General features: G+C 44.6%; 1 protein-coding gene across 2 annotated transcripts in view; it reads left to right on the top strand.

Moving 5' to 3' along the window:
- The first annotated feature begins 6,950 nt into the window (after window positions 1–6,950).
- Window positions 6,951–23,735, top strand: part of GRM8 (glutamate metabotropic receptor 8) — a 2,784,122-nt gene continuing 2,767,337 nt past the window's right edge. For both annotated transcript variants that reach the window (XM_069229648.1, XM_069229650.1), the window contains exon 1: window positions 6,951–7,635. The gene's annotated coding sequence lies outside the window, so the exon portion shown is untranslated. The remainder of the gene's footprint in view (window positions 7,636–23,735) is intronic.

Raw genomic sequence — 23,735 nt, 5'->3', positions numbered from 1 at the left:
AGCCACCCTTACATAGCTAAGTGGCAGCCACTAGAGCTGAGGGCACACCCAGGAAAGATGGGGGGGGAATATTTTTGGTTATGGTTGGCTGTTTTGCTGATGACATGACTTTAATAATTGAGGTCGAACTAATTCATATCCTATAGTGTACCAGCAATCAAATGTTATCACTAAATGCTAATAAAATATGTTTTAAAAAAAATCTTTATTCAGGCTATATGGCGGGCATTTGTGTCTGGTCCCAGTTCAATCTGGAGAAGGAGCCCTGAGGATTTTAAAAAGATTTTGCAATTTTTCCCAAACCCAAATCAGATGCAGTTCTTTAAGACAAGACCAGCCAAACACACCTCTTGGTGCGGGATTTGTCTTGTGAGAAGCTCTCCTTGATTAAAGGACCTTGATAGCTCCTCAGCTGCCAAGATCTGAGAAGCTTTTGTTACCTTTCTGAGCTTAAAACCATAATAACAGAAGAACATTTACACTAATAATAGATTTTTGAGGAGTAACACTATATGAAAAAACATAAGTGGGAGAATTTGATAGCAAAAAATGTTCTCTCAGAACAATTCTTTTTCTAAAACTTATTTTGTGGAAATATTCTCCCAAAAGTGAATTTGGGAAACTTTGCAAAGTGCAAACTCTGACAACTCTACCCAGTTTCTAGGGTAAATAATAATTCTTTGCCCATTCCTTTTTTCAGATCTTATGATAATGTTTTGGTGTTGATTGCACTTATTCATTTTAGGATTCAAATTAATGGCTAAGTTACATTTATCTGAGTGAGACATGATTTCTGCAGCACAACTATCAGGGGTCAGTGCAGCCTCTAAGTTCAGTGACCTGTGCGTGTAAACTATTGAGGATGAAGTATTCTGCTCCTGCTAACGTAATGCACAGCAACAGATTGGGCGGGCATTTACTATTACAATTGTGTATTATTATTTTTAAGTGCCGATTATTACTATTTTGACACTACTGGAACCCTCTTGTGCTGAAATTGGGTCAAGTCCGGATCAAGACTAGTAAAGCTGCCCCAGAGGACATAGACATAGTGGTTTAGCGGGGTGCCTGCGACTGTGGTCCAGATTCCCGAGCTCTAAAGAAAAGAAACTGGGTGTAATAAAACAAATAGCTGTCTCCAATCACCTCTACACAACTTCTGAAATCTATTTTGCTCACCGCTGCTTGTTTAATTTTAGGTACACAACTAGTTGATCTTTTTACTATTGGCCTATATAACACATACCGAATTCCACTGTGTTTTCATTTGAGTTTACACATTGCAGCATCCCTTTTCCCATTTTCACTCCCTTACCTTTCCAAGCTGTCACCCGGAAGCGTCACTGCAGCCAGTCCATCCGGGTCTACCTCTCCCTCTCAACGTGGTATGAGTTGGGTTTGGTTTCCGGGTCACACCACGGCTCTATGGTACAAAGCTTGAATCGAAATACGAGTGATTATAAATTTCGGGTTAACTACCTCAACCATATGTTGATTTGTGACTGCTTTATTTTGTTCCGTGAAGTTTGGTCTGAAGGAAGGGGAGCCTTCTTTGTGCTTTAGACATCCCTCCAGTGGGCACGCTCCCTATTACCTCTAAATTGTTTCTCCCTTTCACCTTAATTTCCTCTTAACATTTCACAATACTTGTCCTCATACTGTTTTATGTTTTTTTTTTTTAACTTACAGTATCTTCACAGTTTGGGTTATTTTCCATTTACTTTTTTTGGCTGAAGTTTACATTTCTGCAATCTTGTCATAAGCTGCCCATCATATGCACTTGAACTATATTTGCTACTCTTACTGTTGCAGTGTGCATTCGCTTCCATGGTGATGTTGTTCTGCTATCTAAAACTGAAGCACCAGCATCCCAGCAACACATTTGTCTGAACACATTTCTCTAATTCACTTGCCAGGTTGTTGCAAGATAGCCGCCCGCTCAGTTTGGATAACACTTCCAACATTAAGCTGCCTGTTTTTCCTCTAAGTGTGCAAGGGGCGCGATTTCCAGCTCGAAGACTTGGCTAGAAGTACATGATTTCAGTTTCTATCTCTCTTACTTCAATCCCTGGCATCCAGTGCTTAATTTGTAACTAAAAAGGTGCCGGTGCCCAAGGCCCTCCTCTTAAACACGCGGCTGCTGCAATTAAATGTGTTAACACGGAATACCGAGGCAGCATAATTCTGAAGCCATCTCGGGCCTCTTCAAACCATATAAAGCCACTCCTTGCCCCTTCAGCTCACTCTTGCAGCTTTCTACTTTCTCCCTTTGTGACGCTTTTTCATTTTTCCCTTCCTCCGTCTGTCCCATCAGTGTCTTTTGCTCGCAGCAAATGCTTGAGGCACAAGATTAAGCTCTGGCCCTCAAAAATAAGTGCCGGTGCTCAGCACCGGAAACAACAAGCACAAATTGAGCGCAGCTGGCATCTTCATCCTGTTGAAAAGGTGATCGTGTCCTTGTTCCAGTGACTGTGGGTGACACCCTATCAAATATTTCCTATTTTCTATGGTTGAGCTCTACGGTTCCGAACCACACCCCGCTCCAAAACAATCTTGTGTAGCCAACCCTGCCTCCTCCCCACACATGACCAGACTGAAGGACCAAGGAAGGAGGAGTCAGCCGTCGGACTGTGGGCGAGCTCCCAAAGCCAAACCCTTGTGCTCTCCCAACCCCGTTTTGTGTAAATAGTTCTCAAGTAAGGTGTAATACACAGAGGAATATGATGTCACATTGTTCCCTCTCCTCTCCATGTTATAAGGTGGGGTACGGGTTTGGGAGTGTAGCCAACAGTAGATTACTGCCATTAATGCACCCCTATTTAAGAAGCAGGGCTCCCGCCGACGCCATTTACGTCCAGTTATTCTTTGTGGGTCAGGTGGGACCACAGTATCCATCTTCTACTCCTGCCCCGGAATGGGGATTCACTGAGTTTGCCCCCCCCCCCTCACACACACACATGGCATGCTATACCCTCCTCTACCCCTCCCCCTCCCCCCCCCCCCCCCATAAATACATACACAGACACACACCTCTTTGGCGAGCCACTGATTCCTCCTAACATCTTCTCATGCCCCAGGGATGCCATTGTTATGCAGCTATCTCCGATATTGCATTGGGTGCTCTTTTAACGTGTCATTTAATCTTGCCCTTTTAAACGTACCCATTAGCTTCCCGTGATGTCACCTCCGGTGAAATTATTCTTGGACTTTAGCCTGGACCAAAATGTCGGATCCTAATTATGTGCTTATTGTTTTGCTTCCAGTCGTTACTGCTGTCCTGTCGTCTTCCACCGTCTAATACGCCGTTCCCAACGCCTGGCATCCTGTCTCCTTTTAGTGTCTGTACCTGACAATACACACAGCGATGCCAGAAAGTAAAACATATTTAAATATCGAGAAAAGAACGCACATCTGCAACAAAACAACCAACTTGTTTTGCGACTGTTAGCCAAGGCCCTTCGTTTCCCTTCTAAGGTGTACACCCCCTCAATCAAGTGCCAGTTAATTGTTGTGAGAGGTAGGGCTGTTAATCACTGCGAACCAACCTCTGTTTAACACAGGCCCTTGATTATCCTCCATTTGTAACAACTTTGCTTGAGGCAAAATATAAGAAAATTATTAATTGGGACTACAGCATGAAGGGCCACATGTACAAAGCAACTTTGTAGTCACAAACGGGTCGATTGCATGAATCGGCCCGTTTGTGAATGGAAAAATGCTTTTTGGAATGTACAAAGTCCAATACCGAATCGCAGTTTGGGTTTTGGGATTCGGTATTAGGAAGGGGCGTGTTCAGGACGTCCCTTCTTAGGGCCAGATGTACGAAGCAGATTTCAAGTCGCAAACGGCGAATCGGCCCATTTGCAATGTGAAAAATGCTATTTGGGATGTACAAAGCTTAAACTGCGATTCCTGAATCACAGTTTGGGTTTTGGGATTCGGTATTAAGAAGGGGCGTGACAAGGGCGTCCCTTCCTAATGCCGAATTCAGATGGTATGTCTGAATATTTTGTGACTGCGAATGCGGTCGCAAACCAATCACAGCTAGCACCAGTTTCCAACTTTGTGAATGGCAGCGAAAATATTTTTCAGAGCAGGCAGCAGTCCCACGGAGCACTGCCTGCTCTGAAATAATGAAAAGAAAACTTTTCATTTTTGATTTTGAAATGCATCTTGTTTTATTTTAAGGAAAACAGGCTGCATTAAAAAAAAAAATGCTTTATTTAAAAGCAGTCACAGACATGGTGGTCTGCTGTGTGCAGCAGGCCACCATCCCTGTGAGGGCGGTCATTCCCAATGGGGACGCAAATTGCGACCTTCCCCATGAATATTCATGAGGTAGGTCATTTGCAACCCCATTGGGAATCGCACACAGTGTCATTGACACTGTTGTACATCAGGTTTTGCGACTCGCAAATTGCGAGTCGCAAAACCTGATTTTTACACATGTGGCCCATAATACCGAATCGCAGAGGTATGTATGATTGTTTTGTGACCTTGAATGAGGTCGCAAAACAATCGCAGTTAGCACCAATTTCAAATTGATGCTAACATATTTGCAAAGGGGAAGGGGTCCCTGAGGGACACCTCTCCCTTTGCGAATACATGTGAAAATGTTTTTTAAGAGCAACTGCCTACTCTTTAAAAAATGAAACTGAAGTGTTTCATTTTGTTCTTTTTAAGTGCAGCCCGTTTTCCTTTGAGGAGAACAGGCTGCGTTTAAAAAAGCAGATTGCTTTATTTAAAAGCAATCACAGACATGGTGGTCAGCAGACCACCATCCCTGTGATTTTTGGGATTCCTGGTGGGGCGCAAATTGCAACCTGCCTCATTAATGTTAATGAGGAAGGTCTATTTGCGACCCACCGGAATCGCAAAAGAAACTCAATGTAGTTTCTTACATTTGGAATGGTGATTCCTTAAGTGCCATTCGCATGGAATACTAATTAGGAAATCGTAATTCCAAATATTCGTACATGTGGTCCAAAGTTTGTGTCTTCCATTGGCATAGCAAGCCTGCAGTGGGTAAGGGGGGGAGCTATACAAGCATGAAAAAGAGCCCCAGAATCCACCTGCCATTTACTTAAAACATCAATAGGTTGCGTATTAAAGCCCCTTGACTACCCTAGGCCCAGGTGCCATTGCACCTGCCGTACCATCTCAAGCTTTGCCCTTAAATCTTTTTATCGAGAGATTACCTGTTGAAATACAGACATTGGCGAGTGTCGCTTTCTGACCTATGGCGCTTCCCTGAATTGCGTCATGGTGAGCCGTCAATATTCAGCGTTCACGTCGTGGACCAGGTGCTTAACCAACGAATGTTCCCCGGATGTTATCTGACCCTGCAGAACGTCTAAGAGGTGAAAGCTGCTGAAGTGTTACTCGGAAGGCGCGCGAGGCACGAGGAAGGAGGCCACTCGCAGGGATCCTGCAGTTCCCGACACCTTCCACGAGATGGAACTTTTCTACCAAGTCAAAGTTCTATCTCCTCACACACGATTCATCTCTGTGCTGCAGGCGCATTGTGCAGAGGGAAAAGATGTGTACCACAGCGTCAGCCGAGACACGTTTCAGGCTAATAAGATGAAATTGCCATCTAATAAGATGAAATTGCGATCAAAGACTACTTTGAATCCCACTTTTTTCCAATAGCAGGTCTTCTTTACATATCTGTTCACACAAAGGTGTCTTGGGCTCAAAATCAACTGGTATGAAGTAAAAGTGAAACATGAACAGTGTTTGCTCCTGAAGCTACTCGTGGATGTCAATTCACCAAAAGGCCATGGGTAGCTGAAGTGACAACAAACGCCATTTCATTTTACTTTCACTCACACATATCCTTACACAAACGCACATTCACCACACAGACACTCTTTTTTACATAAGCAAACTCTCCACCGCAAGCATGCTCCCAACATACACTTAAGTGCGTTCTTTAACTTACCTCAGCTATCAAGGAGGGTCATATTCCAGCTAACTCTCCATTTTTAATTACACTAATAGTGAATGATAAATTATTCAATATTAGTGTAATAATAAAGCTGACTGAAAACAAGGAAGTGGAGCCCCAAGCAACATCCATAAGGACGAGCTGTCCCTGTGTGCCTGGCCCTAATTTTTCCACCTCTGAGGCCAGGGGCCTCACAGGCAGTGCCAGAGGTCGCAAGGAGTATGCTGGGGGTCGCAGCTGCGACCCCTGGCGACCCCTAAATGACGTCCATGACGCTGCTCCCCGCCCAACCTCCTTCGTGTAACCGGTATCCAGCAGAAGCCCCTGCGACCCACTACATTGGCCAGTTCCAGCTTTTCAACTCTTGGGGAACTGCTGTCTATTCGGGCATTTTGAAACTTTCATGTCCAGTTAAATTGGCAGCAGCGCCGCGCTGCACCTTCTCCGCTGCGTGCTTTCCCCCGTGCTGCGAGCGGTTTCTGTCGCTGTTCGGCCTGACACGGTGCGTCCGCGGAGACACTACTGATTTGCTCCAGTAATCTGACAAGTAACGCCTCACTACACAGCAGCGACGCTCTGTTTTTCCCTCTTCCTCCTTTTTGTAGGAACGACGCCCGCAGTTGTTTTGCGTTTTCTCTTAATCTGCAGCTCTGTTCTTTATCGAAGCTGGACTGAGGGGCTGACAGGTTTAGAAAACGCAGAGAGAAGGCTTGGGCGGGAAGGGGAGCACGGAACTCGGGCAGGGCATGAAGGGGCAAAGTGAGGGGTAGAAAGTGGAGGAGGGAGCGAGGGGCGTAGAGAAAGCCTTACTGGAGAGGAAAGGAAGAGAGGAAAGGGAAGGGGGGTGAAAGAAGAAATAGGAAGAAACTTGTGAGAAAGACGGGCAATAGCTAAATATTCAAAAGGAGAGAAAAAGAGAGAGAGGGGTGAAAGAGGTAGAGAAAACAGAGAGGAGGGGAGTAAGAGAGGCGTAGTTAGAAAGAGGGGGAAGACGAGGGCTAGAGAAAGAGGCGTGCAAGCGCCAGAGGGAAGAGGGAATGTAGTAGGGGTCGAAAAATACATAGCGAAAATGAAGGGGGAGGCATAAAACGGGCAGAGTGAGCGAAAGAGGGAGTGAGACAGAGACGGTGGAGAAGTGGGGAGAGGTAGAGCTACAGCAGTAGAGACACGCAGAGGGAAGGAGACAGGGAGGTACAGAGACAGAAAGGGAGAGAAGGAGACCGGCAGTTAAAGAGAGGGGGTGAGTGAGAGAGAAGGAGCGAGAGTGGGAGAGAGAGACACACGCAGGGTGAGACCGGGGGCTAACGCAAGAGAGAGGTAACAGAGCTATTTCTCCGCCGGGCTCTGTAACTCAGCAGCCCGAGACTCCACGCAAGAGGGGGTTTGGCGCCCTGCACATGTGAATGTTCGGCCCCTGGCTGCCGCAGGGGTGTCCGCCGGTGCAGGCGGAGCGTCCTCGGGCAGAGACCGGGCTGGATGGCTGCAAGGAGGGGAATGAGGAGCCGGGCTGGAGAGACCGCCGGCTGCAGGTAGGAGCACCTGCTCTTCACATGGATGAGACGCTTCGCTCTGTTCGGGTCGCGCCGACTCTTTCAGCACCACGGACAGCTACAAGTGCGGCAGCTCGGCTGAGCCGCTGTCCGCCCGGACCTTCCCGCCGGCATGCCGATCCCTGCGACAGGCAGGTAGGTGTCTCTTTCCCCAGTGACTTTGGGAGGGGACTTGGCCGTGGTGCCACACGCCCTGTGCGCTTAAACCATCTCATGATACATAAGTCGTAAAGCCTTTCAGCTCAGAGTTTGGTGATACGTGTGTCAAAATGTCTTACTGCATGCAAGGAGCTTTCACGACTGCACCCCTTCACTCGTGTTTAGTTACTGACCTGGTCTGGGCGTATAAACACTGTTACACTGTAATACTATTAAAACCTTTATGAGGAATTTTCAAGATCGCTTCATCCTGGCGTTCCTTCACAGTTTCGCAGAAGCCTGTTTTTAATGGAGAAAAACGAGAGTCTGAACGGTATTTCTAAGGGCTGAGACTTTAATTATTTAATTTAATTGAATTGATCGAAACATCTAAGAGCTTAGTAGGTTTTAATTGCTTTGCCTTCTTTCGATAAACAGAGATGCAAATTCGCAGCAAAGCTCTGGCTGGGGGGTGGGGGGTGGGGGGGGGGGGGCGTGAGGCTTATTTTCATACGGTCATTCTCTATAATGGCACAGGATAAGTCGAAAAATGATGACATGGAATGCAACCCACAGTAATTACCAGTGCCTGAGATTAATTTAAGCATGCGCACAATCACTTTTTTGTGATTTCCAGAGGGTTGGTGCTACCACAGTTCTAATCACAGTCCCAGGATTGAGGGTAGGCGTAGTGTGTGTGTGCGTAGTGTTCAGCCTACCTGTGGGAGTGAGGGATGCCGGCGGTGCAGAAAAACACTGGCCCGCCATACCCATGCAGTCATTCAAGCAGAGGTTTTTACACTGAACTGCTAAGAATCGCCTCTGAACTGAACAGTGATATGGGACTGAGAACTAATTGTGGTTGAGTTAAGTCCAGCTGCATTTCATCATGCCAGGAGTGCAGTAAAAAATACCACCGCAGATTGTGCAGTCGCGTCAGAGGGGGCAGCACGCGCCAACTGCCTCTGATACATGTTGAGCTCTTTGTTGTTTTGTGCGTATCTGTTCTGCCATCTTTCACACCAAATGAAATGCTAACTAAGCCGGAGGGAGCGGCAGGACTGCAGAATAATTGGTGTGATATTAGAAAGGCACTTTAGTCTCACTACTATTGGCACGTGTGTTGGCAGTGTTTCATCTTCCTCGGTGTCTGTTTCTGATGACCCCAGCATGAGTTAATGGCAATGCCTTTCGTTGGGGTGGGAACTGGCCCAATCCCCAGCCACCAACCGAAGAACATTACCATTACTTCAGACATACATGTTTAATATATATGTCTGTATTATTTATAGTGCGTGTGTGTGTTTATATATAAACACATATGTATATATTGGACTAGAGACAGTCGCCAAGTCGATGCAGGAATGAATGCAGGCGTCACCGCTACTGGGAGTGCAGTAGTACATTTGCAGTTTCCCTCCACACCCTCACTCATTGCTCACGAGACCGGCTGTGACAGCACCTCTCCCCCAACGTGTTAGGCATTCCAAAAATAAAGAAAAGAAACTGTTGCGATTCGCATGGCCCTCTTAGCGACACTGCACACAATTCCATCTGCTCAGCGAAATGGCGCGAAGATCCCCAGAGGCGCGAGCGGCTGGTGAGAATCTAGTGGCGTCACGCGGGATGCCGCCTGTCTCATAGCCTCGCCTGGGTGCTAATTAAATTCAGGGTGCCACTCCGTCACCCCCTCCAATCGCGATATGCTGCGGATAGTCAAAAAGGCCCTGACTGGGCTCCCAGCCAACGAGAGTAGGGGTCGACTGAATGTTGAAACAAACTTAGCAAGTGCCAGGCTCGCCGCGGAAGCCCCCAGCTGCCCGGGGACGCTCTCCCGTTATTCTTTTCATGGCAGAATGCATTCGTTAGCCGTAAGTGTCTCAAAACGCACACAGCCAGGCAATCAACATCGATTTCCGATAGAACTTGCATACACATCTGGACAGCGCTGACATTTGGAGTTCTAAATCTGGTGACCTTTCGGCCTGGGCTTTATTGTGAGAAAATTATATTCCCATTGTTGGAGAGATGAGTGGTCACAGCTCAAGCTGTTTGTCTGCCTGACACGGAGTGAATGAAAAGGAAACATGCCTCCGCGTATAGAAAGAGCGTGACTCCGTTGATGAAGCGCACTCCTGGTGTTGTTCAGGAATGGCAACTCGCTGGGCGTTGTAAAATGTGTGGCATACTTTGCCGATAGTGATTTTCAGCGTGCTTCCTACATCTTCACCTAGACGCATGCCCGAGTGCTTCTCGCATCTCGTTCGCTCTGCTGGAGGAAAGCTTAGAGGGTCAGAGCCAGAGAAAGAGGTCACGGTTTGATGGGCCTCAACTGTCCTCTCCTACCTTACAATTGCTTGTACATCTGAGCATTACTTGTGGAATGTCTCTCCCTGCCGGGCCTTCGAGCTATTATGTGGCCACAGTAGTTCTTCAATGTAGGAAGCCGCAAGCACAATGGGCCATGGCCAGTGCTTTAAATGGAAAAAAATAAGTGCAGGTACTCACCAAAAAGAGTGGTGGACTGGGGTGGATTTTGGGGTGGGCATAGGGGTGGTGCTAAGGGCGGGGCAAGGGGCAGGCTAGGTTTTTGGACATTCTAAGCTTTGTATGCCAGAAATCTGTGTGCACTGTAAGAATGAACGATGTATCTGTCCATGAGTTATTACACTAATGGCCATTTATATAGTACTTATTAAAGAAGTGGTGATTATTAACCAAAGGAATCCTTCTTTAGCAATCTTAGAATAACAATGTATTGAGTAAAAAACAGCAACATTCCCAATGTATGCCTTGCTGTTTTCATGTATTTCCTTGATGTAGGTTCATGAATCATTAAGCTATATCCCAAGGATTTTAACGACAGGTAACACAAGGATCTCTGCAGCAAAAACAATAACCAACTGAGCTACCTACATAAACAAATCTGTGATCTGCATGATTCATTCTGTGCATTATGGCAGACACGTTGATCCAGCCTTCCAGGGGGGCCTCTGATAGAGCCAGCTCTGTTCTGGAGAGAGTCTCGCCCTGCTGACCTTGCCTAATTCTTAAACAGACTGTATTAAATAGTCTTTTCCTTTAATATATTTTTAATGTAGGTGGTGTTTGCATTTTACAGGCAAATGTTGTGTTTATGTTTAATGCAACCTCCATAAAAAAAGTTTATTGTATTTCAAAACAGTACCTCACACATGAGAAAAGGGAGGGTGTCACTGAGATTATTTATAGTAATAGTGAGCTGATGCTGTGTTACAAACTTAAAATCAGGTCACTTTCCCAGAATACTAGATGTAAACACATTTAGAATTTCACCAAGTGTGTCTGTGCACTGACAGTGTCCTGGCCAAAAAAGAGCTGAAACTGGATCATAAATTCAAAGCTGTTCCAAACAGGGGCACCCTAAATACGTTTGGCCAAGGGCCACAAAACCTTAAGATGTCCCTGACTTAAACATCAATTTCATACTCTGAATCACCTTCAGTTTCACACAAACACAAGTTCCACATGTCATTCTCACAGGCATAACTAGTCTCAAGTGGCATCCTATGTAACATTTTAAATCCATCCCCGATTTTTACAGTACATGCTTTATTGCTGAGATTTTTTTAATCACTTGCGTAGAATGAAAAAAAGAACTACAAATCCCAGAATGCACAGGTTTGGCCTCTAAAATTCAAAACTGTATGAAAATGTCACATCTTCCATGGACCATCTTCCATGTAACAATTGCTTTGGATCCGGTTTTCCATCTAAAGCAAGAGATTGCCACTTGTAGAACGCTAAAAAAAATCATTTTGCCTCTAATGTCGTTTTTCTTTGAGGTTAATCGGGAAAGATGGTGGAGAGGGCAGAGATTTTCTTTCACGCAAACGCCTTCACTTTAAAAATGCTGATGGGTGAAAATGTGCAGGCATCTTAAACAACGGGCTTACTAAACAACCTTCCCTGCCCTGAACAATGCTTCCCACACCCCTGCCCATTAGGTTTCACAATCACCTTTTAAGCTGAAGATAGCGCCCTGCAGCCACACCCTTCCCCTCCTCTGGTAACTTCCAATGCAGCTCAGATAGCTCACCGAAGCCTACAAACAAGAGCCGCTGCTTCGGCGCTCTTACACCAGCTCAGCCCCGGCTTCCACTCTCCGAGAGGCATTTGAAACTCAAACTGCTGCCGAGGCAGGAATTAATGAGCAGCACCACTTGTCAATGCCAGCACCCCTGTGAGTACCGGTACTCTCCATCTGAGAGGAAAAGTTCCGGTACTCAAGGGGAGAAAATAAAAAAATGCCGGTACTCCGTACCGGTGAGTACCGGCCCATTTAAAGCACTGGCCATGGCGGACATAACTGCACTACGTCAGACCCAGCTTTTGGGATGGTCCGAGCCTGTGAGTTTTTTTTAAACACGGTGTTGATGTCTGTAGATGTTAACTGGAAGTAAGCGGCCCGTCCACAATGTTGGGAATCTGGATGCACTCAAGTGGATTCCCTATTACTCAGCACTTCCGTGGCCGGAGCCAGCTGCCTGATGCAAACCACAAGTATCCCAAAGAGAGATGTCTCGGGGGTGCCAGTTCATTGGAAGCGCGAGGATGTAATGAAGCAGAGAACCACTACACTCCACTGTTTGATTGTTTTTATTAGCTGTGTGATCCAACTAGGCCCTGCTCCAGGATGTGGGGTCTGGGAGGGCAATGAAGAAGCATGCGGGGGGGGGGCAGGGTCTCCCTGGTGTCTGACGGACAAGTCTGGGCATGCTGGGTGGTGGTGTACAGATGTGAGCTGCATGCCATACTTATTGCTGGGCTCTGTCCACTAGTTTTAAATGTCTATTGCTGGAGGTTTAAACCTATGGGCTTGATATCTTCTACTCTCTCCACCTCTCCTTCCTTTCTCCTGACTTCACCCTTCTGTCCCGCTCACATCAACCTCTACCTCCTCCCACTTCACCCTCTTCACCTCAAGGTAGTCTCTTTCCACCTTATCCATCTGTTTCCATGCTGTGCCCTACTCTTTCTCCACTTCAATTCATACTTGTCTCGACTCACCCTCCCCTCTTTCTGCCGTATCATAGTCTCACTCTCTCCTGACCTCGCCATCCTCTCACTGTACATCAGCTTACTCTCACTCCATTTCGCACCTGTTTCTATCTCACCCTTCTTTGTACATGCCACCCGCCTCTCTCCACCTTATATATCCCTCTTTTTCCCCTCTCTTCTTTTTCTTCCTCTCTTTCTCACTCTTCTTCATCCTCCTTTCTCTTTGCAGCTCCCCTCTCACTCTTGCTCACCCTACTCTGTTTTTCTGACTCGCCTTCTTTTGTCCTCCTCACCATCCTCCTTTTTTTCTCACCACCCTCCCTCTTGTCTTAGCCTCCTCCCTATTACCCTGCCGTCTCTGCTTCACCTTCCCCTGCCTTCACCTCACCCTTTTCTCTCTCTCCATCTCACTCTGGATTCTCTGCCTCACCCTCATCTATCAGCTTCACCTTCAATGCTGCTGCCTATGGCGTAATGATTTTCTGTATGTAAAGGAATGAGGGGCGTGCACATGCTTGCGTGGGTTCAAGATTATGCCTAATCAGGCATGGGGGTTCACTGTCTCTGGATCTGTACATAACTGGTAGCTTTCAAAATACTACACAGTGACAGAACTAAGGCATTTATTGTATAGTGCATACACACGAGCACACAAGATCTGCAAAAACCATGAGCTATGCTTATTTTAACTAAATAAGCATGGTAAAAGTTGGAAAAGTAAACAAAGGTGGCAACCTGAGCAGCAAAACCAAACCAGACATTAAATGTGAGCCAGTTTCTACCACAATCTGCCCACTGTGCCAGGAGTAGGCCTGGGCAGAGTTTGCAGAGTTCTGGTATGCGGAACTCCGCAAAGTGCGAAAAATCTCCACCGCGCTACACAGAGTTCCGCAAGCGGTGGAGTTTGGGTAAGACACTTTGTTGGCACTGATTTTCAGCGTAGGAGTTTCTCCTGTGCTGATCAGCGTGAACGGAATCACGCGGAACGACAGAGAAGGTTAACTTCTTTTTGCCGCTCGAGTAGATTTTCTACATGACTGGCAGCATTCTCAACGTGAGCGGGAGCTTTCTGATCACAAGCGATCACGGCCTAAGGTGACCGTTCGTGTTCAGAAATCTCGCTTGCGCTTGCCAACTTAGTGATTTCTCTCGCTCACTCTCACCAACTTAACGTTGGCATAGTGAGCAAGAGAAAAAACTCTGCGGCGCGTCACTTTGTGGAGTTTTTCGGAACTCCATGTGGAGTGGGGAAAACTCTGCGAAGGCCGCCGGTGGAATTTAATTCTTTGCCTACCCTAGCCAAGAGTACATCTTCCGAAGCTGACGACTGGGCATCTAATCGATGGGTACTTTCTCAACAACTATTTTATTTTCAGTCTTTTGAGCAGAATATACCTTAAAGGCAACAAAGAGGAAATGTAAAGCTCATGTGAGTGCCTCAAAATTGAATGGTTTCTCCTAAATAATGACTGGCATGCTTCCTCTTCTTTACCATTCTCCCGTCTCCCATTAGCCTTTCTCGTTTCTATCACACCCTATTAACTTATCACCCTCCCCATCCATCAATCTTTACTCTTCCTTGTTGTACCACTATCACCAGTCTCTTCTCACTCAGCTGACCGCCTCCACACCACTTATCATTTGCTCATAACCCTCCTGTGTGATCACCTTCCTTTCTCATCAGACCCCATCTTTCACAAGCATCATCCTCTACCTTCACCCTTATATATTTCTCTGCCTCTGCTCGCCTCTTAACGCCCAGATCAGTACATGCTTATCCATTTCCTACTTGTAATACTCATTTTTCTCATCAATCCCTTGCTCCATCCATCCTACTTCCTCAGATGCCCTTTTCATCTGTCATCCACCTATCACACCATCTTCTTCACCTTCTCTACTTTATGATGCTCATCACCCCTACTCCTCAGTAATCAACCCTCTCTATCTCTCATAATTCTTCTCTACTCTTTTATTCACTTCTTTACTCGTGTTTAATCTACCTGTTTCCTTACCATGCTTTAATGCTATCCTTCATTTTTACTCATTTCTTTTATACTTGCACTCTTCTCTATTCAACCTCCACCTCTCATCTCTATACCCTGTCACCTGTTCCTCTTGTCATAATTCTGGAATCTTTGATCATGCTCTGAAGGTGGCTGTAGTTGTTTTAGGACTTCCTCCAATGAAGGACACCACAATTTTTACAGCTGTGAGTTTATCTTTAGCTAATATCATCAGTGCTATAATTAAGTTTGCATTCTACCTTTGGAAATGCCCCAAAACCTCATAATTATTTGAAGCTTAAATAGGTGTGTTGGGTATCCAGATCAGGGACCCTTAGCAGTTCCGAATTTTCATATTGATGGTAGGCCATCAAAGTTTTTTTTCTGATAGTACTTACTGTCTGTAAGAAAGATGATTAGTATTTGAGATGGGTGACTGCCCATCTCACTGAATAATAACAGTTGTTGTCAGGGTAAACCCTGAAAGTCCCTAAATTACCCTGAGCTCAAACCCCTTGTAGCCATGGCAGAGAGCAGACAGGTTTAACTCATGGAAGTGTTAATGTATTTATGCAATACCCAAATAGTCATAAAGTAAAAACCCCAAGTAATAAAAATCCCAAACAGAATGAAAAAAAATAGAGTGAAATTTAATAAACAAAATTACGCCAAAACGACAAAAATACAATAAGGCGGACAGAAGATATGAGTTTTTAAAGTTGTAGGTGAAAAAAGCACCAAAATGCACCAAGTGCGAATGGTAGTCAATGGTCGCAGGTCGCAGTAGACTGGGACTTAGGCACATTTTGAGGGCAATCTGGTAGAGCTCTGATTTGATGCATCAAGTGGATTATTCCTGGTGAAAGTTTGGAAGTCAAAAAGTTATACAAAGTTTTTAAAGTCCTACTTCAGAAAGGAACTTTTGTCATTTTTTTAAAGAAAAATCCTAGTTGTGCTTGCTTCGCCGAAACTGTAACTGCTGCCATGGAACTGAATCCCAGATCCCTGAAGCAGGTTGGCCCGGTTGACGCTCAGAAAACCTTTAGCAAGAAATCTCAAAAGATTCAGAATGGGAGTTTGTTATTGTTTCAGAGGTGCGAAGATCTCTGTGGGGCATGAAGTTGAAATTCAGTCTGAAGCTGTGGAAGTGCTGATTATATACTTACCTCTTGGTGTGGAGGGGGTTGCCGAAGCTCTGAAGAGCTGGAGGAAAGGTTTTCAAGAGTTTCCAAACTATTCTGTGCCCAAACAACAACAGGAGTGCACTTCTAAGGCCACATGGATGTGGTATCTTAGTTCTGAGCTAGAATATATGGCTTGATGTATTCTGAGAAAGTGTGAGCGATTGTCATCATTATTATTAACAAACTGGCACACTGCAACAGGTGTAAGTACTTATGTACTTATGTGACATCTTTTAGAACTCTTGTGATCCTCAAACCTATGTATTACTGAATTTGCAGACATTTTGCAAAGGTGTGCAGTTCACCATTATTTCCAACCAACATGCAGTAAAAGGTGTCCCCAAAACGTGTGACTGTCACCATTATTTCCAGTGAAACAGACACACAGATATGTTATTTCCAGACACACTGAGAAAGGTGTGCGAGTCACCGCTGCTCTCCAATATTTGTTAAGGCAAGCTATGTAATTGTTGGAGGCTGGTTCTTAGTAGAGGTAAGTACTTACCTACCACTAGAAATAATGTCCCCAAGACAATGTTAGATCCAGTCAAGGTCTCAAAACGTCAGCCCCTGGTAGCTTTGCAACAAGCAGGCAGGCTTAACTTAGGAGATATGTATGTGAATCATTTAAATACACCAATACAGTAAATAAGTAAGGCACAACACACAATAAAAAATCCCACACCAATTTATAAAAAAGAGTACATATTTTTATCTTAAAAATGACCCCAAAACAAAAAAATCCAATATAGAGAACTGGAAATATGAATTTTTAAAGATTAAATCACAAAATGTGCTTTCTTGTTCTTAGAAATTATTAGGCCAACTTGGGACATCTGGTCGCTCTAGATCGTGCCCAAGTCACAGTTTGAAGCCAACTGCGATGGAGCCCAGTTTGGATACACCAAGCGGGAGACTTCAATCAAAACTTTACCTGTGCACTTAGAAACCTTTCTGGAGCTTTTCTCTCTCGACGTCGTGTGGTCCTCTCCAGTAAGCCAATTTCAGTGCAACATCATCGGATTGCTTTTTAGCGAGACCCCGGTCAAATCCTGGTAGTCTAGAGCTCCAGAGCTTTCAGCGGGGCAAAGCTGAAATTCAGGGCTGCTTATTAGGGGTAAATTGTACAGAGTGCAAAAACCTGCAAAATAGTTTGCAAAAAAAGGTGCAAAAGTCTGGGGTGATAGTGCAGAAAAGGCAGATTTTCTACACTGTCTCACTCCTTCTTTCAGAAATGGAAGGCTGAGTAGCAAGGTCTGATCTTGTAAAGCCACGGATTGTAGAACGATCTCTGCAGCAAGTACATTAGTCCAGTATATTATCGTATCAGTTAAGGACCCAAGGAGTAACAGCTACACAATAATCAAGGCCACAGGAATTATGCAGTTGGGTAGTATTACTTTATTATCTTGTCATTTTTTACCCTTGTTCACATTGTCTTGAAGAAAGCTTAATCTCATTAGTACCTGTTTAAAATGCAACTGCAGCAAAAAGGAACTGAAAGGTGACCCTTAAACCTTTGTGAAAGCCCTTCCACTTTGGCGCAACATGTCACTGCATTTTTAGTAACTTTTGTACATTTATGATGGCTTTTGTTAAAATTGCAAATTATGCAGCAAATGATGAATTATGTGGCAAATGTGATAAATCCATAATTAAGCATAAAACGCTGTATCTGCGGAATTGCATAATTACAGGGGTCCTGGCTATAATTTATTTCCGTCTATTCATCTCACAAAATGAGAGAATTTGTTGAGAGAGAATAAATGCACAGTCACTCGTGCCTCAAAGTGGGGTGTCTCTTTGAGTTCCTTCTAATTATAGTAGTGAGCTCCACCTTCTACGAGCACCTCAGGAGATTGAGAGTAGGCAGAACAGCGGTAGCACGTGCTGCTAATGCTGCCATGAAATGGTAGCCTTGGCTTTTCTTTGTGTAATACCTACATGAAGTGCTCCTTCCCATGCTGTGTTGGTATTGTATTATTCAATCATGGCAAGTCTTTTCACTAAAAAAGAGTACTTATCAGTGTTTTTACATAAAATAGTTTTATAAACAGGACCACTAGAATTATGCGATTCTGCGGCTGCAGTGTATTCCACATAATTATAGATTTGACAAATGTGTAATATAATCAGGATATATACCTTAGCAGTGGTTTTTATATATTTCTCCCCCCTGTGGTGGAATTCTTAATTTATGGCCAGGGCCACAGGGGAAAACCAAACTATGTGGCAGGGTTGATTAAATTATACCGCAAAGAAAGCAAAATGACACTGCGTAATGCATCAAAGTTTGTGACAGTATTACTTCATTTTTTAACATTTTTACTGGTTAACACTCTCTTAGGCAAGTTACCACCTCATTATTACAAAAAGGTGGACAATGAGCTTTTGCGAAGGGCCTTCCACAACGTTGGCAACACGTCACTGCGTTTCAGTAACTTTCGATCTGTTTGAGCAGGAAGCAACATTTTGTTTTGTTGAAATGTGCAAATTTTGCGGCAAATTATGGATTATATACTATTTCACTAACTTCCTTTGTAATGGCAACATCTTTCACACAGTTTCTGCCGCAAAACTGTTTTCATCTCTAAATTACAGTATGACGGGAGCTTACAGTTTCGATATATAGGGGTGTCTCAGATACCCCTTTGTGTTTATATGTGCACAGTAATAGTGGCCAGCCCCGAGACCTCACCCCTCTCACCAGACACCTAAAGGAGCCCAAGGCATTGGCGTTATAGATGAAAGGTTTACAATTACGCTTTGATTGCAAGTCTGCAGGCCGGTATGATTTTTTTCCATTGTGAAAAAGAACAGAAGATGTTTTTTTGCTTTTATATGGGGCTTGGGTGGGCCAATGGGGCTATCCCGGGTGGGCCTTGCCCACCCCAACCCTCTACAATTGGTCCTGGATATAACATGTGAACAGCAGCTTGTTTGTATGTGTATTTATGCCCATGTGCAAGTGATCACCAAGGGACTGTCTGCATGTATATCTATGTATGCAAGGAAAGATGTCTATGTGCCCCTCAACTGTGTTTGCAAATGTGAGCTCTCGGGTTGTATTTCATTTTTAATCTGTGCTATGCAGTCGTGCGCTCATGAAAGCACCGCCTGGTGTTATGCGTGCTTTTGCGCTTGAAGAATGCAAACACGTGCTTCTGTGTGCTATACACTTATGGGGGTAAACTTGAGGAGGTTCTCTTTTTGTGTTCAATGAAGTCTTGAAGCATTTTATATCTCTGGGTGCTCGTTCGGACTTTGACAAGGTGTGCATTTGTGCCTGCGCGCTTGCAATGACATGTCTAGGCATTTCTGCTTTTTCCTGTATGCGAGTTAGCCTACACTGTGAAGCTCTGCTTTCCTTGTCGTTGTGATTGTGCCTACCACTAGCTAACGGCTGTTTGTAAATGCACAAATGGGTGACGTAGGGCTGGGTACATTTCGAGTGCTCTGTGATTGTTGGGGGGTACTATCGTGTGCTTTCTGTGATTCTCCCTGATTTTGTTTATTTGGATCATGAAGGCTATTTGTCTGGTGTTTGCTGTGAGGATGGTAAAAACTACTTTTAGTTCTCTTGATGCATCATGTGTGCAAGCTGGGGTTGAAAGCAAGGGTGCAGTTGTAATGGTGTCAAGTAATGTGACATTAAAAGAGCAGCCCAGAACAACCTTGCGTTATCAGTGACTGTGTTAGTGGTTCGAAATAAGCCAATGACCTCACAATGCATTCAGGCTACATTGTCCTCACAGTGAAGGCTTCTTTGTAACATGTGTAAAACTGCAACCAGGTTTAACATCTTGTGCAAAACTTAACTATGCTGTGTCTTGAAAATAATTCTATATCTAACAAAATCTCGCAGTTCGTTGATACTCCTGCAGAATCCAGCTGGAAGATCACAGTCCCGATGTAAATTGTGACTGAGCTTCTAAAATGATGAACATATTCCAGGGTGCCCCCCCCCCTGCTGTGCACACACATTTAATGAAAAACAAATCCCTAATTCAAGAGCAATGATTTTTTAAACGCAAGTAGCATCCGATTTCAAATTTTGTTAGATTCCTTTTTTATTTCAAAGTCATGCCATCTTAGTAAACAGTAATCGTTGCTTTTTCTGGTATGGAGGATACAAAAATATGAACGCACTTCAGAGTTTATAATTTTGTCAACTAAACATCTCATTAAAATCGTCCCTAAGAGGCTGTAAAAAATCGGATTATTATCTGGAGTAGGTGACTGCCACCTCAAAGAGTGATTGCAACTCTTGTCAGGTTGACCCTTTTAGTTCACTAAATTATTATGAGCTCATCCTTCTGGGAGCTTTGGCATAGAACAGGCAGGCGTAACTTTGGGCGCTATATGAAGTACGTATGAAGTAAAAAAACAGTAATAAAGACAAAGTGGAAAAGCAAATTAGAAAAATATATATACCAAGTGGATTTCTGCCGGTGAAATTCTGAAAAGTCAGATAGCTCAAAAATGTTTCTAAGCCCCACTTGTCTGCAGGAAAAGTTTTCAAAAGTTCCCAAACTTTATTCTGGTGCACAAACAACCACAGTAGTAGACCTCTAAACCCCCCAGGACCTCTGGGGAGGCACTTAAAAACTCACAGGGTGTCAGGCAGATTCCAATGCAGGTTGCACTCCTGACCTAGTTACCCCAGGTTAGCTGCTTGCTTAAAGGAAAAATGCATCATGCAGCTTGTTGTCTACCTCTAGCCACACAGGAGGTCAGCTAACTGACCTTTGTAGACCACCTCTTTGTCCTGGGTACAAGAAGGAGCAAGTATGGTCCTTCATGGCTCCTCTCCAGTCACAGACATCTCATTTGATCTTTTGTAGGTCCAGAAGTTGTTCTTTCCAGGTGCCCTGGAGATGTCACATTTGTGCCTGGCACCAGCTTGTGGGGTGATTCCTAGACCCTAACTAGCAGGTGGGGTAACCATTCCCAGGACCTAATGTTTCCATAGCTCCTTACTACAAACAGGGCCAATATGCCATGTGTCAGGGCATTTTCAAGATGACAAAAGTCTTCTGACATACTAAATCTGGGCTTCGAGGGCTGTGTGTGTGAGTATGTGTGGGAGTGTCATAGTGAAACTGCCCAGGTCCTCCAACCTCTAACACTAAAATCCAGTTTGAAGTAGGCACTTTACCCACCAACAGAGAATAACTCTATTAAGAGAAAGGCGGGATCCATCTGCAGCCAGACAGGGTGCTGGAAATAGTCCTATCTGCAGGGTCACCTCCATACCATTTGCCTTTTCCCTCCACTTTGCTGAATTTATTTTTGTTGGCCTTAGGACTCTGTATACTTTACCTCTGGAAACCAGTGCTAATGTGTTTGTGCTTTATCCCTAAAACATGGTTTGATTGGTATATGTCTAATTGGCATATTTAATTTACTTATAAGTCCCTAGTAAAGTGCACTACTTGCACCAACGGCCTGTAAATTAAATGCTACTAGTTGGCCTGCAGCACTGCTTGTGCCTTCTACTTAGGTACTCAAGTAGCTTTTTTATGGTGGAGCATACATCATATAAGTTTATCATGTTACATACATTAATACACTGCCAACAGCAACTGAACAAATAATATTAACGTTAATTTTGGCACATAATCTTAATACAATATCTTTTCAATAAATAGATAACTACTTAGAACATTGCCTTTTAATTTAAGCCTGCCAGCTTTGTGCAAGTTACCAAGGGGTGAGCAGGGGGTGAGTACAGGTTAATTTAGGGTCTGTTGGTGACTTACCCTGACTAGGACTTTGGTTACTGCTTGGACAAGGTGCATACCTCTGCCAGCCACAAACCCAAATTCTAACACATGGGATACAAAAGAAATGTCTTGGTATCCTGCTCTCCCCTTTTTAGTGTGTCCCAAGTGTTACACGTGGCTCAATGGATCTGTCCAACAGGATATGACAGTGTGGTGTCACAAGATGTCCGCAGCCTCAGCTTTCGATATTCTGTGGAGCTCAGATCAGTCATCTCTGCCCATTACAGTCAGCCTATTGTTCGCTCCTGGGAGGAACTTCACACCTCTTTGACACCTATTCCCGGGATAGGTATGGTGGCATGCTGAAGAGTTAATGCATCAGAGTGTAGAGGAACTTCAGGCAAAGAAAAGATAACTTTCTAAAAGTCACTTTACCTAGTATTTATTACAAATCTGATTTCACCATTGACTAGAATTTTAATAACCATTAATAATAGTGGTTTCATTATTTTTTTAGCTAGTGCTTGTGAGACATTAGATTGTAGTTTTTGGGAGAAAACCCTATTCAAGCAACAGCGAGTATCCTTGTATCCTTGTCCCAGAAAAAAACATAAAAATTCACCATAGTTAGCAGTGCTTCACTCTCTGGTAGCTTGGCATAAAAGCAGTCGGACTTAACTTAGAGGCAATGTGTAAAGTATTTATGCGGCATACACACATTATTAAAGTGAAAACACAACAGAAGAAAAATCCTACACTAATTTAGAAAAATAGAGTAAAATGTAATACATTATTTGACACCCAAAGTACAAAAATTCAATAAGTGGACAGAGAGATATAATTTAAATAAATTTCAGATAAGTGTAGTGCCTAAAAACACAAAGGGCCTAATTAGAAGTCTGGCGGTCACTGGACTACCAGACTCGTAGTGGAGGTCCAAACTGCTGCAGCTTCGACGGTCCGACCGTCAAATTAAGAGTTTGGCTGTCAGACCGCCAAAAGACCGCCGTCTCCGCCAGGATCACTGATCATGACGGGATAACGGTGGTCGCGGTTGTAATCAGCCACAGCAGTGCTGATTACAACCTTGTTCTCCGCCAGCCTTTTCATGGCCTTAGTTTCCACCGGTCAGCCCAGTGGGAAAGTTGTAATGGGGCTGGTGGGGAGACCATCAGCACCGTGGCATTCTCCTCGTCAGGAGTTCGGCGGACGGATATTTCCGTCTGTCAAACTCCTAATGACCCCCAAAGTGGCACTTGTGACTATCTGGTCATGTAAGACCAGGTGAAAGTCACAAGCTCAGACCGACCATGATGGAGATGGGCCATCTACAGAGACTAGGTTAGTCCCACTGAAAAAGTTATCTTCTAAAGTCTGGCACAAAGAATTCCATTCATGGGGGAGGAGCCTGCGAGGACCAGGAGGAGCATAATGGATGGTCGATGCTGTATTGTGAAGAGCAGGCTGGGCCTCACAGACTGTTGTCACTGTGGTGCAAATATCCTGCGGGGCATTGCAGATAGTTGCTGCAGTAGATTCACATTGGCAGTCACAGCGGGTGGTCGATGCTGAAGCACGAAGTGCAGATCATGACTCTAGTTCACCAGAGCTTCTCATGGGTAGTCGGCATGGGAAACAGGATCTTGGCATGAATGGATCAGTTTGCAGTCATGAAGAGCCCAAAACTGCTGAATTTACTCTTTTCTTCAAGAGGAGCTCAACCAATGACACACTTAGGGTCCAGGAACTGGGAGGCAGCACTTGGTGATCAGGAACTCACTCCAGCAGAGGCCAGAAGACCTCAAGCAGGTCCAGTTGCAGGTCCAGGCAGGTCCACTGACAGCAAATCAGATGAGCAGTTGCAGAGATGCCTTAGTAACTTTTTGTTCCCCTGTAGCTCAGAACAGAAGGTCAGCTGACCTTGTGGATAAAGGGTGGAGGTCCAATTTCTGTTCTTAGCCAGCAGAGCTGGCCTCATGCAGCAAGGTAGCAGGGCAGCAGGGTCTCCTTCTACTGTAGAATCCACAGGTCCAGGAGTGTACTGAAGAGTGGGTCTGAGTGTCTTGTTTTGTACATAGCATTCCCTTTGTAGTGGGAGAAGCTTCTGGAGTTTTCTCTCTAAAGAGGTGTCTGGAATGTCCTGC

This window comes from Pleurodeles waltl, chromosome 4_1, assembly GCF_031143425.1.
Source record: "Pleurodeles waltl isolate 20211129_DDA chromosome 4_1, aPleWal1.hap1.20221129, whole genome shotgun sequence".
NCBI classification, from domain to species: Eukaryota; Metazoa; Chordata; class Amphibia; order Caudata; family Salamandridae; genus Pleurodeles; species Pleurodeles waltl.
Note: the sequence above shows the minus strand (reverse complement) of the source record. Positions and strands in the feature narration are given on the sequence as shown.